Genomic DNA, 17429 nt, shown 5'->3' on the forward strand with positions numbered 1-17429 from the left:
TAAAAGCTTTGCTCAACAAATTCAAGCAATTTTCTCATTATTACATTCTTTGTGTTTGTTTTCCTAGACCAAATACATTCACATAAATTTTTTTGTTCTGTTCTTATTTACCCCACTTCAACCTTATTGTAAGAAGATGTTAAAATGTCTCTTGCTCTGTCTAAGGCTTTCCAGCAGGGCCTACGAGCTTTAGAAGGTGCCAAGTATCTCTGTCTCCTTAACAGGCATGCTGAGAGATTAGAAAACAAATCTTTCCAGTTTTAGCCCTTCACCCACTTCCAGGATTAAGGGAAGAGGTGGGGCTGGAAGAGGAGGCTTTCTTTCAGAGTTATCAGGAATCTGCTCTCCTTAACCTGTTCCCTGGGTGGGTGGAGAGGGCTTCCAGTCTCACTCTAAGTCAACTGAGAAGGTCTTGAGGGAACCACCCAGAGAAACTAGCAGGTGCTCACTGACATGTTTTACCACCGTCAATAGAATTCAGTGAGGTAAAGGCTCTGGCCCATGCTGACCCTGTCTGATTACAGAGAATAAAGGTGAATTCTCCAGGGACTAAATGTGTATTCAGTATGTTATGATTTAGATATGAAGGGTCTCCTAAAACTCATGTGTGAGACCATGAAAGACTTTTCAGAGGTGAAATGACTAGATTATGAGAATTTTGAACTAAGCAGTGTATTAATCCACTGATACGGATTAAGTGGGTAGTAAATACAGGCAGGTAGGGTGTGATTGGAGGAGGTAGGTCATTGGGGATATGTATTTTTTTCCCTGGTGAGAGGAGCTCTCTCTCTCTCTGCTTCCAGTTGTTATGTTCTGAGCTACTTTCCTTTGCCAAACCCTTCTGCCATGACGTTCTGCCTCATCTTGGGCCCAGAGTTGTGAAGTTGACTCTTTATGGATTGAGACTTCTGAGACTGTGAACCAAAATAAATTTTTCCTCCTCTACTTTGTTCTTGTCAGGTATTTTGGTTGCAGCCATGAAAAACACTGGCTAAAACAGTGAAAGGAGCTGCAGAAATTTTGCGAATGGGTAATGCGGTCCCAAGAGAGTGGTGGGGATCAGCATTCCAGAACCTGAGGAGGAGGCCTTACCAGTGCTCACAGAGCTGCTTGCAGAGCTATGTGGATGTATATTTATGTGTTGCGGAGTTTAAAGGGGGTTGAGTCAGTGAGAACCCTTCAAAAGTATCCATGAGAGAAAACCCCAGTCAACATACTGTCCACCCTCCATCTGGAGGGAGCAGTGCCAGATGACAACAGTATCAGCAGGGAAGATTCTTTCCTTTCACCCTCTTGGCCTTGCCTGTAATATTCAAAAACAACATCCCTGGGATGGCAGAGAACAGGTACCTAGCTGGAAGCAAGCTCAAATTGGCGAGGAATTTATAGTGCATTGATTATTATCCTCTACTCCACCAGAATGATATAATATTAGACTCAATATTTTGATGCTTAAACAAAAGGATTATTTGTTTAATACCCAAAAATCATTATAAAATATGGTCTATCAGATTTTATCTCAGAATGGAAGGAAGGACCAAAGGGAGAGAAAGTTAAATTGATTCTTCTAACTCTCTTTCAAGTCAAGCTCATTCAATGAGCAGTTTCCATCATTGATTATTTTGTTTTCTCTTCCTGGAAATTCTATAGCTATGGAAGTATCCTGACATGAGAACATATGATGTAAGCTGCAAAACTAGAACACCCACTAAAGTCCTATATGAAGAGATGATTTTTCAACTCTTCTCATGAGTGCCTTTAGAACCTCAGTCTATCTGATGACCAAGCTAGTCAGAGTTCTACTCCCCTGAAGCAATCACCCTGACTTTAAGAGTAAATATACTGTGGCCACCATCATTGCACCATGCCACTACCACCAATGCTGCCAGTGCTACCCCTACTTCCACCAAGGTTGCCACTGTCCCCATCCACCATCCAGCACTACCACCACCGTCACCATCACTGTGGCCACTATTAGTATTATCAGCTCCACAGTCATTATCACCTCAACCACCATCCCTAATCACTTCTACACCACCGTGGTCTCCACCACCTCCATCATGACCAACATGAGCACAGCCACCACCATGAGCACAGCCACCACCACCTCTACAAACTCCACCATGGCTGCAGCCATCAAGACCATAGCTGTCACCTCCACCACTTCCACCACCTCCACCACCTCCACCATGACCAACACCATCTCCACTAGCACCTCTACCACATCCCTCCTTAGCTGCTACCATCAAACCACCTCCACCAACACTTCTATCCTTGCTGCTACCATCTAACCACAGCAGCCACCTCCACCACCACCAGTTTATCTACCACAGCTTCCTCACCAGAATTCCACAACTCTTACCACTACTGCCACCATGTCTCCACCACCTCCACCATGACCTTGAGCAGCATGGATACCACCACCTCAACCACCGGCAACATTGCTGTTGCTGTTGCTGCCACTGCCACCACCACTGTCACCTCTGCCATGATTGATTATGCATTCATTTCTGGCAACCTTGGTGCCAAATACTGCCTGGGTAACATCTTATTTAATCCTCAACTGTCTCTGGAGGTAAATACTATTGTTTTCCTTCTTTTACAGGCTCAGAAAGGTTAAATAACTTGCTATATACTTAACTTAAAGGTTAAGTATATAGAGCTGTATTTGAATCCTACTCTCTTACATGGTAAAAGTAAATGAAATAATATGTGTTGTTCTTAGCAGAATTCTCATTTCATCAGCATCTTTCATGAGGTCCTCATGACAGATATTCCCCCCCGTCATGATTTATCCCCTTAAAGATTTTCTTAAGGAGTTTAAATGAACAGAAAACCAGAAAGTTTCTATTATTACAAGACCAAAAATATCTACAAACCCTGATCTCAAAATATGTATGAATATTTTAAAAGCCACAGGAGAGGTCAACCAGTGGAGGTGGGGTGGGTGGGCAGGAGCTACCCTGCTCTTCTGGAGGAAAGAACTCTGCTTCTTGGTGGGTGCTCCATTTTGAATTGACCCAAATGATTAACTTTGTCCTTATGTCAACAGTTTTGTACTCCTTGGCTGAATCGCCACATCACTGAGGTAAGTGAGTGTCAAAAAACCTTTATGATTGTTTAATGAGGAGAAGCATTATCCCCAGTCTCAGTGCCATCTATTAAAGTCTTCTTCCTGGGTTCTGGTTCTCTGATTGCTCCCTCTGCTGTACCAGCATCATCCTTCCCTGTCCCTGGAGGTTGTTCCACTTCCTTTCTCCTATTGCCTGTGTTTTTGATGAATAGAGAAGCATTCATTTCATCCATCAGTAAGATGATCTTGAATTTGAATTGTTACTGTTTTGTTTTTTCCTATCTGGCATCTGTATTCTCTTGTCTAGACTCCTGTGAACAACAGGGCATGTTTTTGGTGACATTGATGTTAGTGTTGACAATGCAGTTAGCTAGGTTTAGAGGGATGGCATTGTTTGGCAGAGGCCTGGGAGCCATGGCTTCATCCTGTGAATCGAAAGTGGCTGAGACTTGACTCCTTGTCTGTACTTGTCCCTTAGGCTCTGGCTAACCAATACAATCATCAATGCATGATAAAACACAAGTGCATGAAACACTGCTGCCTCAGACCCGAGCAGGGTGGTTTTCTAGAAGAGAAACACTTGTGTAATCATGTGAGCTGCAAGCTGAAGTGTCTGCATGTTTAAAAAAATGAAATGCCATTTTTACTCAAAACAAGGACAGAGAGGCAAACTTGAGTCAGTCCTAAAAATAAAGGAAGTGAGACTATCACTTTAATGAAACCACTAATGATTTTTATTGCCAGTGATAAAATTCAAGATTTCAAGTGAAAATTATTGTTCCAGGCCTTTCTTGCTTTTAGTCTGGGTTGAGAAATCTGCTCATATCCATATTGGTTTCCCCTTATATGTAATCTGACACTTTTCTCTCGCAGTCTTTAAAATCCTATTTTTATTTTGTATGTGAGGTATTTTCATTATAATGTGTCCGGTGTGGATCTGTTGTAATTTTGTGCACCTGGTGTTCTGTAAGCCTCTTGTATTTGATTTTCTATTTTATTTTTCAGGTTTGGGAAATCTTCTGATATTATTTCATTGAATAAGTTTTTCATGCCTTTGGTGCCTTCCTCAATCCCAATAATTCTTAATAATAATAATAATTATTATTATCTTAATAATAATTTGGTCTTTTCACGATATCCCATAATTCTTGGGGGTTCCATTCATGACTTTTTAACATCTTCTCAGTTTGTTCAACTTTATTTTCAAGATTAAATATTTTGTCTTCATTGTCTGAATTCTGTCTTCCACGAGGTCTATTCTGTTGGTGATGCTTTCTATTGAATTTTTAATTTGGTTTATCATTTCTTTCATTTCAAGTATTTATGTTTTTTTTTTTTTCAGAATCTCTATCTCTATTGAAGTATTCTTTTTGCTTTCTGCATTTGCTCTTTTAACTGTTTACTGGAATGGTCATGCATTGCCTGCATTTGCTCTCTTATCTCGTCTTTTGCTTCACGGATCATTTTAATTATGCAGATTCTAAACTCTTTTTCTGTCATTTCTACTGCCATGCTGTCATTTGATTCTATCACAATAGCATCTTGGTTTGTTAGGGACAGTTTCTTCCCCTGTTTTTCTGTATTGTTTCTATATATTCTGCTTTAGCAGTGAAAATAAGAGATACTGAGGTTTCCCCCCTGCAGGCTTACTATGACCCTGCAGTTTTCCACTACCTCTCCTTTGAAGGCGGTATAAATACCAGTAGCACCCAATACAGAGAAAATGTAACCCTGAACCAGATAGCCCCTATAAAGTCTTTAACATTATTAAAATAAACATGATGAGTTTGATTACTATTTACAGTGTTTCTAGTTGTGAACAAGAGGATGGGGAAGGGTGTAGGATGTAAGTAAGGAAATAGAGGTACCTGTCAAAGGGCCTCCAGTCTCCTGTAGGTGTCTCAGGAAGGGAGCTGCCCTTCCAATGATGATGGCCATGCCCTCAGAAATAATTCAAAATGCCTGCACCAGCCTCCAAAGAAGGAGGGAGACGCAAGCGAGGGTGTGCTGAGTCAGCACAAAGGCAGGCGCAGTGCCCCTCAGCAGTAGGGAGGCAGGCGGGCAGGCTCAGCTATGGTCTTGGTCCTCAGTGTGGGGGCGGGCTGGGGGGCTCAGCACCGGTCTGTCCGAAGAGGGGGGTGGGCTCAGTGTTGGCATCAACCTCGGTGTGGCGGGGGTGGGGGGTGGGGGGAGTGGGCTCAGTGATGGCGTCAGACCTTGGTGGAGGGGCCTCAAGTGAAAATTGGACTTTTAAGAAGTTTATATTTGCCACTGTGAGCTTGGGAGCTTCCCAATAATTAAATACTTTTTGATGAGATTGTTGGTGTTATTAATAAATGAAAAATTTGATATTATATAATAAAATATGACACTTAAAATATCTGTATACCTTAATGAATTAGAATTTCCAAATGATCAAACACATGCATGACTCAAAATGTCCGAAATACAAAATGAACCAATGGATTTTAATGTATCTGTGCATAAAAAGAGTTCATTTATAATGTTTCCAATTTTGTGTTTCAAGTAATCTTCAAGAAATTACCAGAAGAATGGGGTGCTAATTAGAATAAAATATATTCCATGCTTGCATAATTATATCAAAATGTATTCTACTGTCATCTATAATAAAAAGAACCAATTAAAAAGAAATTACCACTCGTCGAGTTTTGGTATAGTAGTAAAGAAAAATATTCATAATTATTGAAAAAGGCTATTAAAATTTCTTCCACTTTTCATGCTTAACTATATAATGATGAATTTTCTTCATGTACTTCAAATTAAGTAGTGTGTTGTAGGCATTGAAAACAGATCAGGTTGAAGAATCCAGATGTCTTCTTTAAAGTAGATACTAAAGAAATTTTTAAAGAATATAAAACAATACCATTCTTCTAACTGAATATTTTAATTTTGGAAGTATACTAATTTTTCATAAAGATGTATTTTTGTTAACATGTAATAAGTTTGTTATTAGTTTAATAAATTAGTAGGATTTTTTTAGGTTTTCAGTTTTAACTCAGATGATAAATGTTGATAAATAAAACCCATGTAAGCAACAGTTTTTGGGTTCTGCATACATTTTAATAATGTAAAGTTTTCTGAAACTAAAAATTTAAGATGGCTTCTATATCACATAGAGACATAGTAAGGAAAGTACTATAAATTTATTATGTTTTTTGGTATGCATAAAAACATTGAATGTTAACTGTATACATAGCACTATCTCAAATCATGTAGGAGGAGATACAAAGAGAGATAAGACAAAGGTCTTATCAAAGAAGTTACAGTTTTATGATAAATGAACAATTATTAAGTAATACAAAGGAGTTGATATAATCTTTCAGCAAATGAGCAAGATCGTGCCCTGAGAGCTGGTGCTACTGTGATGAATTTGACTTTCCCACCCATTGTGGTCATTTAATTACTGAGTCATATTGTTGATAAGCGGTTCAAAGATGGATAGTCTAACACAGTTAATCAGGAACACAGTTAATCTGTTGACAACTGAGGATCTGCTAAACAGAGAAGCTGTCCCAGAAAAAGTCATATTGATCTGAGATCTCCAGGAAGAAGAGAACTGAGTCTGGAGAGGGGCTGGAGGAGGGGAACAGTATTCCAAACAAAACAGCAGTGTGGGAGATGGACCTAACTAGGAAGAGACTTTCTTTCTTGAAGCACTTAATATGGTTGAAGATAGGGAAATCAACCCCTCTGTGATCAACAGATGTTCTTGGATCATTATTTAAAAATCCCAGCCAAGAGAGTCTTAATGTTTTACTGCCCTGGGCAAACACCATTGTTCCTTTATAGAATTTCAATGCTTTGCCCTCCTGGAAAATATTGTAATTATTTATTGATGCTAAATGCTTTACTGGACAATACTTCCTTCAAATAAATGTTCTTAGAGCCCCCATATAAATGATCTTTGAAAGTTGACAGCTTTTGACAAGATCCTTTTTTCCTCCCTAGTGAGCAACACAGTGTCTCTTCTTCCCTGTGTTGTGAGTCCCTCTTTCCCTGCAATTCTTGGAGGGAGTTTTTAATTGCACACGAATCTAAAATAAAACCTGTGATTTTGATGTTTTAAAAAATTGGGTTGAAGTGGTTCCTGACCTGTGATTGGTAAGGAGTGAACTTCTTCCTGTAATGTAGTTCTTATAGAAGGTGAAGCTTTATTTTCAAATTCTGTTTTTTACCTCCCACAATATCAGACCATGGAAATCAAAGAGAAAAGTGGAATAAAATAAGAATGGTTAAAAAACAAAACAAAACAACAACAAGCCCCCCACCCCTCTGAAAAAACAGAACCAAAAAAAAAAAAAAACCAAGGAAGGGGCCATATTGTTGGGGGTGTAGATTTTGGTAAATATATTATTTTTCCCCTAAAAAAATAAACAAAGGGGAACCATTGATGGTTAAGTTTAAGCAATGCATAGTCAAATTAATGTTTTCAAAATGATAAATTTGTCTATAGAGATATGACTTGAGTAAGACAAGAGTGAATGCAGAATGACCAGCTGGAGCTATCGTTAATCATCCAAGTGAGAAACAAAGTCTTTACCTCACAGAGAGTTCCAAAATATGGAGCACCGTGGACAGATCTGAGAGATATTTTGCCAGGAGACACAATAGGGCTCATAATACATTGGATGCATGTGGAATGTTGTATATGATCATGTCAAGCCAGGTTCTAGCTAATGTAATGCCATAGACAGTGGTGTTGTTCTCTGACATAGGAAACTGGAAGAGGACTGGGTGTGGAGCAGAGATCCTATGTTCTGGTTTGAACATACTGATTTTGGGTTGCCAATGAGTGATCATGTTGGATGTGCTAAATGGACAAATGAATATGCAGGTTTGAACTTCAGAGAAGAAGGCTGGAGTATGAAATATATGCTTAGGGGTCTCAGTGTACACATTGTAATTGAAGCAATGGTAGCAGATGAGCTTGATGAGGCCGAGCATAAAGCGTGGGCAGGGAAGAATACTGGAGTACAGAGTTTAGGATTTACTCCTGACCCCAGAGTGAACTAAACAGGGAAGTTACAGAAATGCAGATTGACATGACACATTATAGCTATGATAGAGAAAGGGCTTCTTGAAGACAATGTTTTTAAAATGTTTTTTCCTGTTTTAAAAATACAAAAAGTCTTATTCCATTACTTAATGGGTTCAGGACTCTTAATGATAAACTTGCATAACCTCGTGGCTTATTGGGTTACAAATCTAGTTCATAGCAACATAAAGGAACATAAAGGAATAGGAATTTTGTTCCATTTTCCAGCACATACAGTCAGCTCAGCTTCAGCAGGACCCTGAGATCTCTTTGCCCAGCATAGTGACCACGGGTCACCATGAGAGCACCACTTCAAGTCCTCAGAAATGACATTGCATGAGATGCTTAGCCAGATACCTAAAATGAGGAGCAGAAACAGAAGCAGCGCTGGAAGACAAAACTGGTCCAGACCTTCCACCTCTTCTCCACCCCATCATCTCATTCTACCAAGCAGTGGAGCACACTGGAGAGATGGAGGGGTGAGAAGAGCACCATGGTCCTTGACAAATTGAGACTAGACTTTGTGGGTCTGAGTGAAAGAGGAGGTGGCAGAGCTCCCAGGGAAATTTTGAATGTCATTTTGGGATAAAGGCTGAGGCTTGTCAGCTACTCTGTCGACAACAGCAGCAGCAATGGCTTTGGAAACAACCGCAGCAGAAATGATTTTCAGAAGGAAATCATACATACCCCAAAGCAAGAAGTGTTATAGGTTGAACAGCCCTGATCTGAAATCTGAAATGCTCCAAAATATGAAATGCTGTGAGCCCTGACAGGATGCCACATGTAGAAAATTCACACCAAGAAACTTCATTTCATGAACAAACATTAAAAATCGGGCATAAAATGATCTTTAGGCTAACATAGGGCAGATATGAAGCATAAATGAATTTCATATTTAGTAAATGGTCCAATTCCCAATGTATCTCATTAAGTATATACAAATATTCCGAAATCCAGAAAAGAAAACAAAAACAACAATGATGAGAACCAAAATGCTTGAATTCGAAACCCTTCTAGTTCCCAGCATTTTGGATAAAGGATACCCAAGCTATACTTGTATGATGACTGTGAAGGTGTGGAAGGTGAGACTTGGCCAGGGTTAGGGTCAAAGAGCCTTCCCCAGTTTGCAGAGGTACATGCTGCAGAAATCCAGACCAGCCTTAAGGGGCCCATGACAAGTTCAGGGGAGGAAGGGGAAATTGAAGGGACAAGAGTGGGGTGGAGAAACAAGGATAATATATAGCCCACGACTGAATAGGAACCACTCTTGACAGGAGCACTTGCCCAGGAGATGGAGGTGCTGGGTAGAGGCAGGTGAGGAGCTAAACTGGGGAACCTCAAGAAGATTCTTGAAATCTCACCCTGAAGCCAGACCAGCCATGCAGAATCCTACTGCAGCCCAAAATATTCCAGGTGCTGGCCCTCACTAGACAGAGGGAGACATATGCTGGGGGTCTGGGGTGAGGCTCAACTCTCTAGCACAACATACCACCTTGAACTTGAGCTGAGTTCCTCCTTCCTCATTGTTGGTGGTGGGGGTGGGAGCAGGGAGGGTAGAGCAGTGCTTGGATTTTTTTTTTTTTTTCTATATTCGAAACAAACAGTTTTGGGGTTAATTTCATTTGAACCTAAGAGGAGTGATTGGATGATTTTTAATCTCTTCTTCCCCATATGATTTTAAAAGCCTGTTTGGGGGGCATATGCAGTCACATTAAGAGAAAGAGTTAATTTGAGCAATTTTGAATCTTAAAAACAGAAAACAGGGCTGAGATGTAGTTCAGTGTTAGAATGCTTGCCTGGCATGTGTGAGGCTCTGGGTTCTGACCCCAGTGCAGCAATCAATCAATCAATCAAAATTTAAAAAATAAAAACAGAAGACAAGGCATGTGAGCAAATACTGTTTGCCTCCTTTTGGAACTAAACTTCTTGTATTTTTGTAAAAACCCGTTTTTTAGGTCCAAGAGGGATTTAAGGCCTGTGTGACCACCCTGTCCTATCCCTTCTACATGGTCATATCTCATATGCAGTAACTCCTAATTCCTCACCATCTCCCATATTTTCTGATTTCTTCTGGGCTGGTCTTCTGATACCCAGAAATAGCTCTAGCATTCTGAATTCTCTAGTCCTGTGGATACTGTCGGCAGCAGTGATAGAACCCCTGGAGGGGGCAGTTTCTGGTCTGTTTCCTAAGAAACTTCTGGATTCTATTATTTTTATAGACATAAGATGAAGAAACAATTTTTCCATATTTTTCATTAATATTTTTATAAAATGGAAAGAAACTCCTGTGAACAAAATTAAGGAAGACTGTTATAACTGAATGGTGTGTGTGTGTGTGTGTGTGTGTGTGTGTTTGTGTGTGTGTGTTTAATTTTCTTTCTGCCTTCTTTTAAAAAAAGTTTTTTTTAAGATTTAAGTTCAGTCTTAGATGTTTGGGGAGAAAAATATTTTCTTCAAATGAGTCCTGAGCATATGGCACTTGTACATATGTCATATGTGGACTGCACCCACCTCTTCTCCCCCCGCCTCTGCATCCTGGGTTGCTGAAAGCTACCTTCCTCTTATTTTGCTGTATTTCTATAGTTAACTTGGTTTTACTTGAATGATTCCTTTCTAGGGGAGAGGAAATAAAAAGAGAAAATATTTCTTAAATTTTATTTCAGCTCTTCCTGCAAAAAAAGTTTCACAATTAATAAAGTACTAATGAATGTTGTGAGAGATGTAAAAAGGAAAAAGAACAAAGAACAAAAAAGTCAATCATCATTAGATAGATAACTCAGAGATAATTATCATGAACATTTTATGTGCTTTTTTCCAGGCACTTAAACTATATTTTTATATATGATTATGCATCAGTGAAATCATGGAACATATAGAGTTTAATGCATTGTTTATTGGCTTCTGATAGTACATGTAATTTGAAAGCAGTATCTATACATATACATGCTATTCTATCATGTGGAAAGGGAATGCTTTTAAAATTTTACCCTGATATCATGATTCATAGATAGGTTGTTCATTGAGTTCAAGACATCACACTAGATTTGGGTCCAATTTGGAAGAGGGAGGAGGGCCCAGTTTGAGGAATATTTTTGTGTGAAATATCTTGAGTTGAACTATAACTTTCCTCAAATTATAATTACTTTACATGGATGTTGTCCTTGGATTTCTTTTTTTTTTCCATTTTTTTATTAAAAATAATAAATTTACATAGGGCAATGTTGTTTGATTCATTCTGTTATTTTTTCCCTTCCCCCACCCCTCCCATCCCTCTTTTCCCTCTATACAGTCCTTCCTTCCTCCATTCTTACCACCCTCCTTATCCCTAACCCTAAACCCAACCCTAACCCTAACGCTAACCCCTCCTACCCTCCATTATATGTCCTCATCCGCTTATCAGCAAGATCATTCGTCCTTTAGTTTTTTGAGATTGGCTTATCTCACTTAGCATGATATCCTCCAATTTCATCCATTTGCCTGCAAATGCCATAATTTTATCATTCTTCATGGTGGAGTAATATTCCATTGTATATATATGCCACAGTTTCTTTATCCATTCATCAACTGAAGGGCATCTAGGTTAGTTCCACAATCTGGCTATGGTGAATTGAGCAGCTATGAACATTGATGTGGCTGTAGCTCTGTAGTTTGCTGATTTTAAGTCGTTTGGGTATAGGCCAAGGAGTGGGTTTCTTTTAAAATTGTTTCTTCTATTCAAAACCTGCTGCCTGTATGAGGAAGCTTGCTTTTTTTTTTTTTTTTTTTTTTTTTTTGTTACTGGTAATTTAATTTAACCCAGGAGTGCTTTACCACTGAGCCACATCCCAGCCCTTTTTATTTTTTATTTCGTGACAGGTCCTTGCTAATTTGCTGAGGCTAGCTTTAAACTTGCGATCCTCCTGCCTCAGCCTCCTGAGTTGCTGGCATTACAGGAGCTATGGATTTGATTATAATATTGATTTCCAGACATTATTATAATTATATAGGATAAATAAAAGTTTCCCTAAATTATGGGCAAAAGAAGCTGTCTTCTGCCATATGTTCTACACAAATGCCTTCTGCATTTATATTCACAAATAGTTTAGGACATTAGAATTGAAGGGACTTTATAATGAATAGACAGAGGGGAGGGAGTTAAAAACAGCAAATCAGCAGTCCTGAATTTGGAGAATATAGGAGAGGGCAGAGACCAGGACTGTTTCTAGAGAAGTCTGCCAAAGTGGGCACCTGTCCATCTTGGATTCATGATACCCTTGAGAATCCAATGTTCTGAGAGCATAGTTGTTCTTTTAGAACCTTGAAAAGGGATACTCCAAGAAAACAGACCATCAAACAGTTGTTCCTTTTCTTCTGTAGCACCGAACAGGATGTTATCAGTGGCTAATTTTAGTTCCTCACCATTGAGACCCAATAGCTGTCTCCATTCCAGATCTAAGCCTGGCCAGCACCTTGACTTCCTCAGTGAGACATTCTGCATCACTGAGTTCACCCTAACAACGGCACAAGATAATGTGTGTTATGGTATTGTAAGCTGCAAAGGGCCATGTGAATGAGAGTGAGGACTCTAGCAATTTTATTGGTATAATAACAAAATTTGCAGGTATAATAATGAGATTTTTATAGACAAATATAAATAACCACAGATATGTTTCCTTTCTGCCAACTCTAAAATAGGATACAATGAGAAGGGGTAATTCTTTTTAATTTCATCTTTATCTCCTGTCTGTGACTTAAATTTGATATTTAAGACAACAATGTTCACTTGTTTTCAAAGTAAATGAAATGACATCCTCCTTACTCTAAGGTTGGTCTGATGCCCCTTGAGGCTTAATTGTTGATAGCATGTGCATAGCCACCTGGAAAACTCTGGAAAGTAATTCCTGAGGAGTGTGAAGAGATGAAGTCAGGTCAGGCACACATCCTTCCTCCATGGGCTGTGATCCCAGCCTTCCATTGCAGTGACTCAGTCAGTGATGGTGACAGACAGTGTCTGAAACCTATCTTTCCTAACTGCCTACCACGGGCCTGTGAGACACCGTGGGGCTTGGACTGGTGCGAACAGTGATTCCCTCTGAGACTTCCCTTGCATGAGATCATGTGTATCATAAGACCCACTTTAGTCAGTGCTTTCATTATCTCTCAAGTGACAACTGTCTAAGAGTATTCAACAAATGTGTAATTGGCAATCTACCAGACAGATCCTGGAATATGGTAGCTAGTCATTCCAGGGAGCTTGTCATATTCTTGATTAACAAAACTTTTGCTTTTTTGCTAAGAATTAATTCTGTGCAGCTCACTTCTATAAGGTGGATTATTCATCCCATATACCTCTCCACTAAAAATCAAAGAACACATATAGGCTTTTCCATCTTTTGCATAAAATTTCCAGTTTGTCTAATTCTTCACTGGCTAATGTTCTTTGGAGCCCTGGTTCACAGTTCTACTTTGACTCCCTTGAATATGCACTCCTTTTTCCATTTGAACAATGAGTGGGCTTGCTTCCTTGTCAGTGACTTGAAGAAATCCTTCAAGTCCTTCCCATGCACTTGATCTTCCCCTAGGTGTTCCAGCAGCTTTGGGTCTAAGACCATTTGGTGTGTGCTTATTGAAGGGAATGACCTCCCAACCTGCTCTATTTGAATTATTCACTCCTCATCTTACTCTTATTTAGGAATTTTCCTTTTCTATTTTTTCTTTTGTAACAGGGATTTAATTTAACCTAGGGGTGCTTTACCACTGAACTATATCCAGAGCCCTTTTTATTTGTTATCTTGAGACAGGTTCTCACTAAGTTGCTGAGGCTGGCCCCAAACTTGTGATCCTCCTGTCTCAGCCTCCCAAGTTGCTAAGATTATAGGCATGCACCACAGCACCTGGCAGGAATTCCTTTTAATTTCCTGGGTTGTCATATCAATAGACTTAAAGTCAAGATTCACATGATTATTTCAATAGATGCAGAAAAAGCATTTGATAAAATACAGCACCCCTTCATGCTCAAAACACTAGAAAAAATAGGGATAGTGGGAACATTCCTTAACATTGTAAAGGCCATTTATGCTAAGCCCACGGCTAATATCATTCTAAATGGTGAAACACTGAAAGCATTCCCCCTAAAAACTAGAACAAGGCAGGGATGCCCTCTTTCACCACTCCTATTCAATATCGTCCTTGAAACTCTAGCCAGAGCAATTAGACAAACCAAAGAAATTAAAGGGATACGAATAGGAAAAGAAGAACTCAAACTATCCCTATTTGCTGATGATATGATTATATACTTAGAGGAACCAGGAAATTCCACCAGAAAACTTTTAGAACTCATAAGTCAATTCAGTAAAGTAGTGTGATATAAGATCAATGCACATAAATCTAATGCATTTTTATACATAAGTGATGAATCTTTGGAAAGAATAATCAGGAAAACTACCCCATTCACAATAGCCTCAAAAAAAAAAAATACTTGGGAATCAATCTCACAAAAGAGGTGAAAGACCTCTACAATGAGAACTATAGAACACTAAAGAAAGAAATTAAAGAAAACCTTAGAAGATGGAAAGATCTCCCATGTTCTTGGATAGGAGGAATTAATATTGTCAAAATGGCCATACCACCTAAAGTGCCATACGGATTCAATGCAATTCCAATTAAAATCCCAATGACGTACCTTACAGAAATAGAGCAAGCAATTATGAAATTCATCTGGAGGAATAAGAAACCAAGAATAGCTAAAGCAATCCTTAGCAGGAAGAGTGAAACAGGGGGTATCGCAATACCAGATCCTCAACTCTACTACAAAGCAATAGTAACAAAAACGGCATGGTATTGGTACCAAAATAGAAAGGTAGGTCAATGGTACAGAATAGAGGACACGGACACAAACCCTAAGAAATACAATTTTCTCATACTAGACAAAAGGGCCAAAAATATGCAATGGAGAAAAGATAGCCTCTTCAACAAGTGGTGCTGGGAGAATTGGAAATCCATATGCAACAGAATGAAACTAAACCCATATCTCTCACCATGCAGGAAACTCAACTCAAAATGGATTAAGGACCTCGGAATCAAACCAGAGACCCTGCAGAGTATAGAAGAAAAAGTAGGTCCAGATCTTCAATATGTCGGCTTAGTACCAGACTTCCTCAACAGGACTCCCATAACACAAGAAATAAAAGCAAGAATCAATAACTGGGATAGATTCAAACTAAAAAGCTTTCTCTCAGCAAAGGAAACTATCAGTAATGTGAAGAAAGAGCCTACAGAGTGGGAGAAAATCTTTGCCAATCATACTTCAGATAGAGCACTAATCTCCAGAATCTATAAAGAACTTAAAAAATTCTACACCAAGAATACGAATAATCCAATTGACAAATGGGCTAAGGAAATGAATAGACACTTCATAGAAGAAGATCTACAAGCAATCAACAAACATATGGAAAAATGTTCAACATCTCTAGTAATAAGAGAAATGCAAATCAAAACCACCCTAAGATTCCATCTCACCTCAATTAGAATGGCGATTATCAAGAATACAAGCAACAACAGGTGTTGGCGAGGATGTGGGGCGAAAGGTACACTCATACATTGCTGGTGGGGCTGCAAATTAGTGCAGCCACTCTGGAAAGCAGTGTGGAGATTCCTTAGAAAACTTGGAATGGAACCACTATTTGACCCAGCTATTCCACTCCTTGGCCTATACCCAAAGGACTTAAAATCAGCATAGTACAGAGATACAGCCACATCAATGTTCATAGCTGCTCAATTCACAATAGTCAGATTGTGGAACCAACCTAGATGCCCTTCAATTGATGAATGGATAAGAAACTGTGGTGTATATATATACAATGGAATATCACTCAGCCATAAAGAATGATAAAATTATGGCATTTGCAGGCCAATGAATGTAATTGGAGAATATCATGCTAAGTGAGATAAGCCAATCTCAAAAAACCAAAGGACGAATGATATCGCTAATAAGTGGATGATGACACATAATGAGGGGAGGGAGGGGTTAGTGTTAGGGTTAGAGTTAGGGTTAGGGAGGGAGCAAGAATGGAGGAAGGAAGGACTGTATAGAGGGAAAAGAGGGGTAGGAGGGGTGGGAGGGGTGGGGGGAAGGGAAAAAATAACAGAATGAATGAAACAACATTACCCTATGTAAATTTATGATTACACAAATGGTATGCCTTTACGCCATGTACAAACAGAGAAACAACATGTATCCCATTTGTTTACAATAAAAAAAAATTTCCTGGGTTGTGTAGTTGAATTAAGGACAGTGAGATGTATACAGAACACAGCTCCCTTCATTTATTCAGGATTCACCCATGTGTTTGGCACATTGCTTCTATTACCTCAGCTTCAACACCACAATCCTCCCATTTCCCTTTGCCCCAGCTATGGCCTGGAGAGAGTAAGGGCGGCATTGGCTCTCCTGCTATGCTTCTGTGGGTAAGATTCTTGGGCTTTCCATTGGTTGTGGTCAGAGCTTCCTCAGATTTGGGTCCCCTGGCAAATGTTCCAGTTTCAAAGTGCTTGGTTCCCTGCTTTGCTCTTTTATTGTCTGACCTCAATTATTTTGGGGCATATGTGCCTGGAATATTATCTGGCAATTGGAAGACACAGAAAGCATCTCATATGTATGAGAAAACTCAGTCTTCTTCTGATAAATGATTTATAAACTAATGTTTAAAAATCCCAATGGCTCATCAGTACTTTTTCTGTTTGAGAAATGGACATAGAAGATTTGGGAGACTCCCGTACTCTCCATGGTGACCATCATTGGGGGTCCCTGGCTACCTCCAAGAAAGAAAATTAGCACAAAGTTATATATGTTCAATGGCTTTCATCAGATTCTCAAATGAGTCAGATGCTGCTTCCCCTGATCAAACCATGTTCTGAAGAGATTTTCCTGTCTCATCCAGGAATGTCCCCTCATTTTAATAACTTCCCCTGCACTCCCAGTAAAAAATAAAGTTAAGGATACTGATTCACTTTAAAATAAAAATTTCTATTTAGCACAATGTACATTATTTTATATTTTGGATTTGCATATTTTATATGTAATCTTATGTTTGTTTATAAATACAATTATACATTTCTATCTGTAATTGTACTTATATTTATAGGTAAAAAATATACCAATCCAAAACTTAAAAAAGGTTTGTGTACCCACACATGTGTATTTGTAATATGCAAATAAAATATATGTTTATACATTAAATATCCCTTATCAAAAACTCTGGGACCAGAAGTAATTCAGACTTCTGAGATTTTTTAGAATTTGTAATGTTTTCATATATGTAA

This window comes from Sciurus vulgaris (assembly GCF_902686455.1).
Source record: "Sciurus vulgaris genome assembly, chromosome: 2".
Lineage (NCBI taxonomy): Eukaryota > Metazoa > Chordata > Mammalia > Rodentia > Sciuridae > Sciurus > Sciurus vulgaris.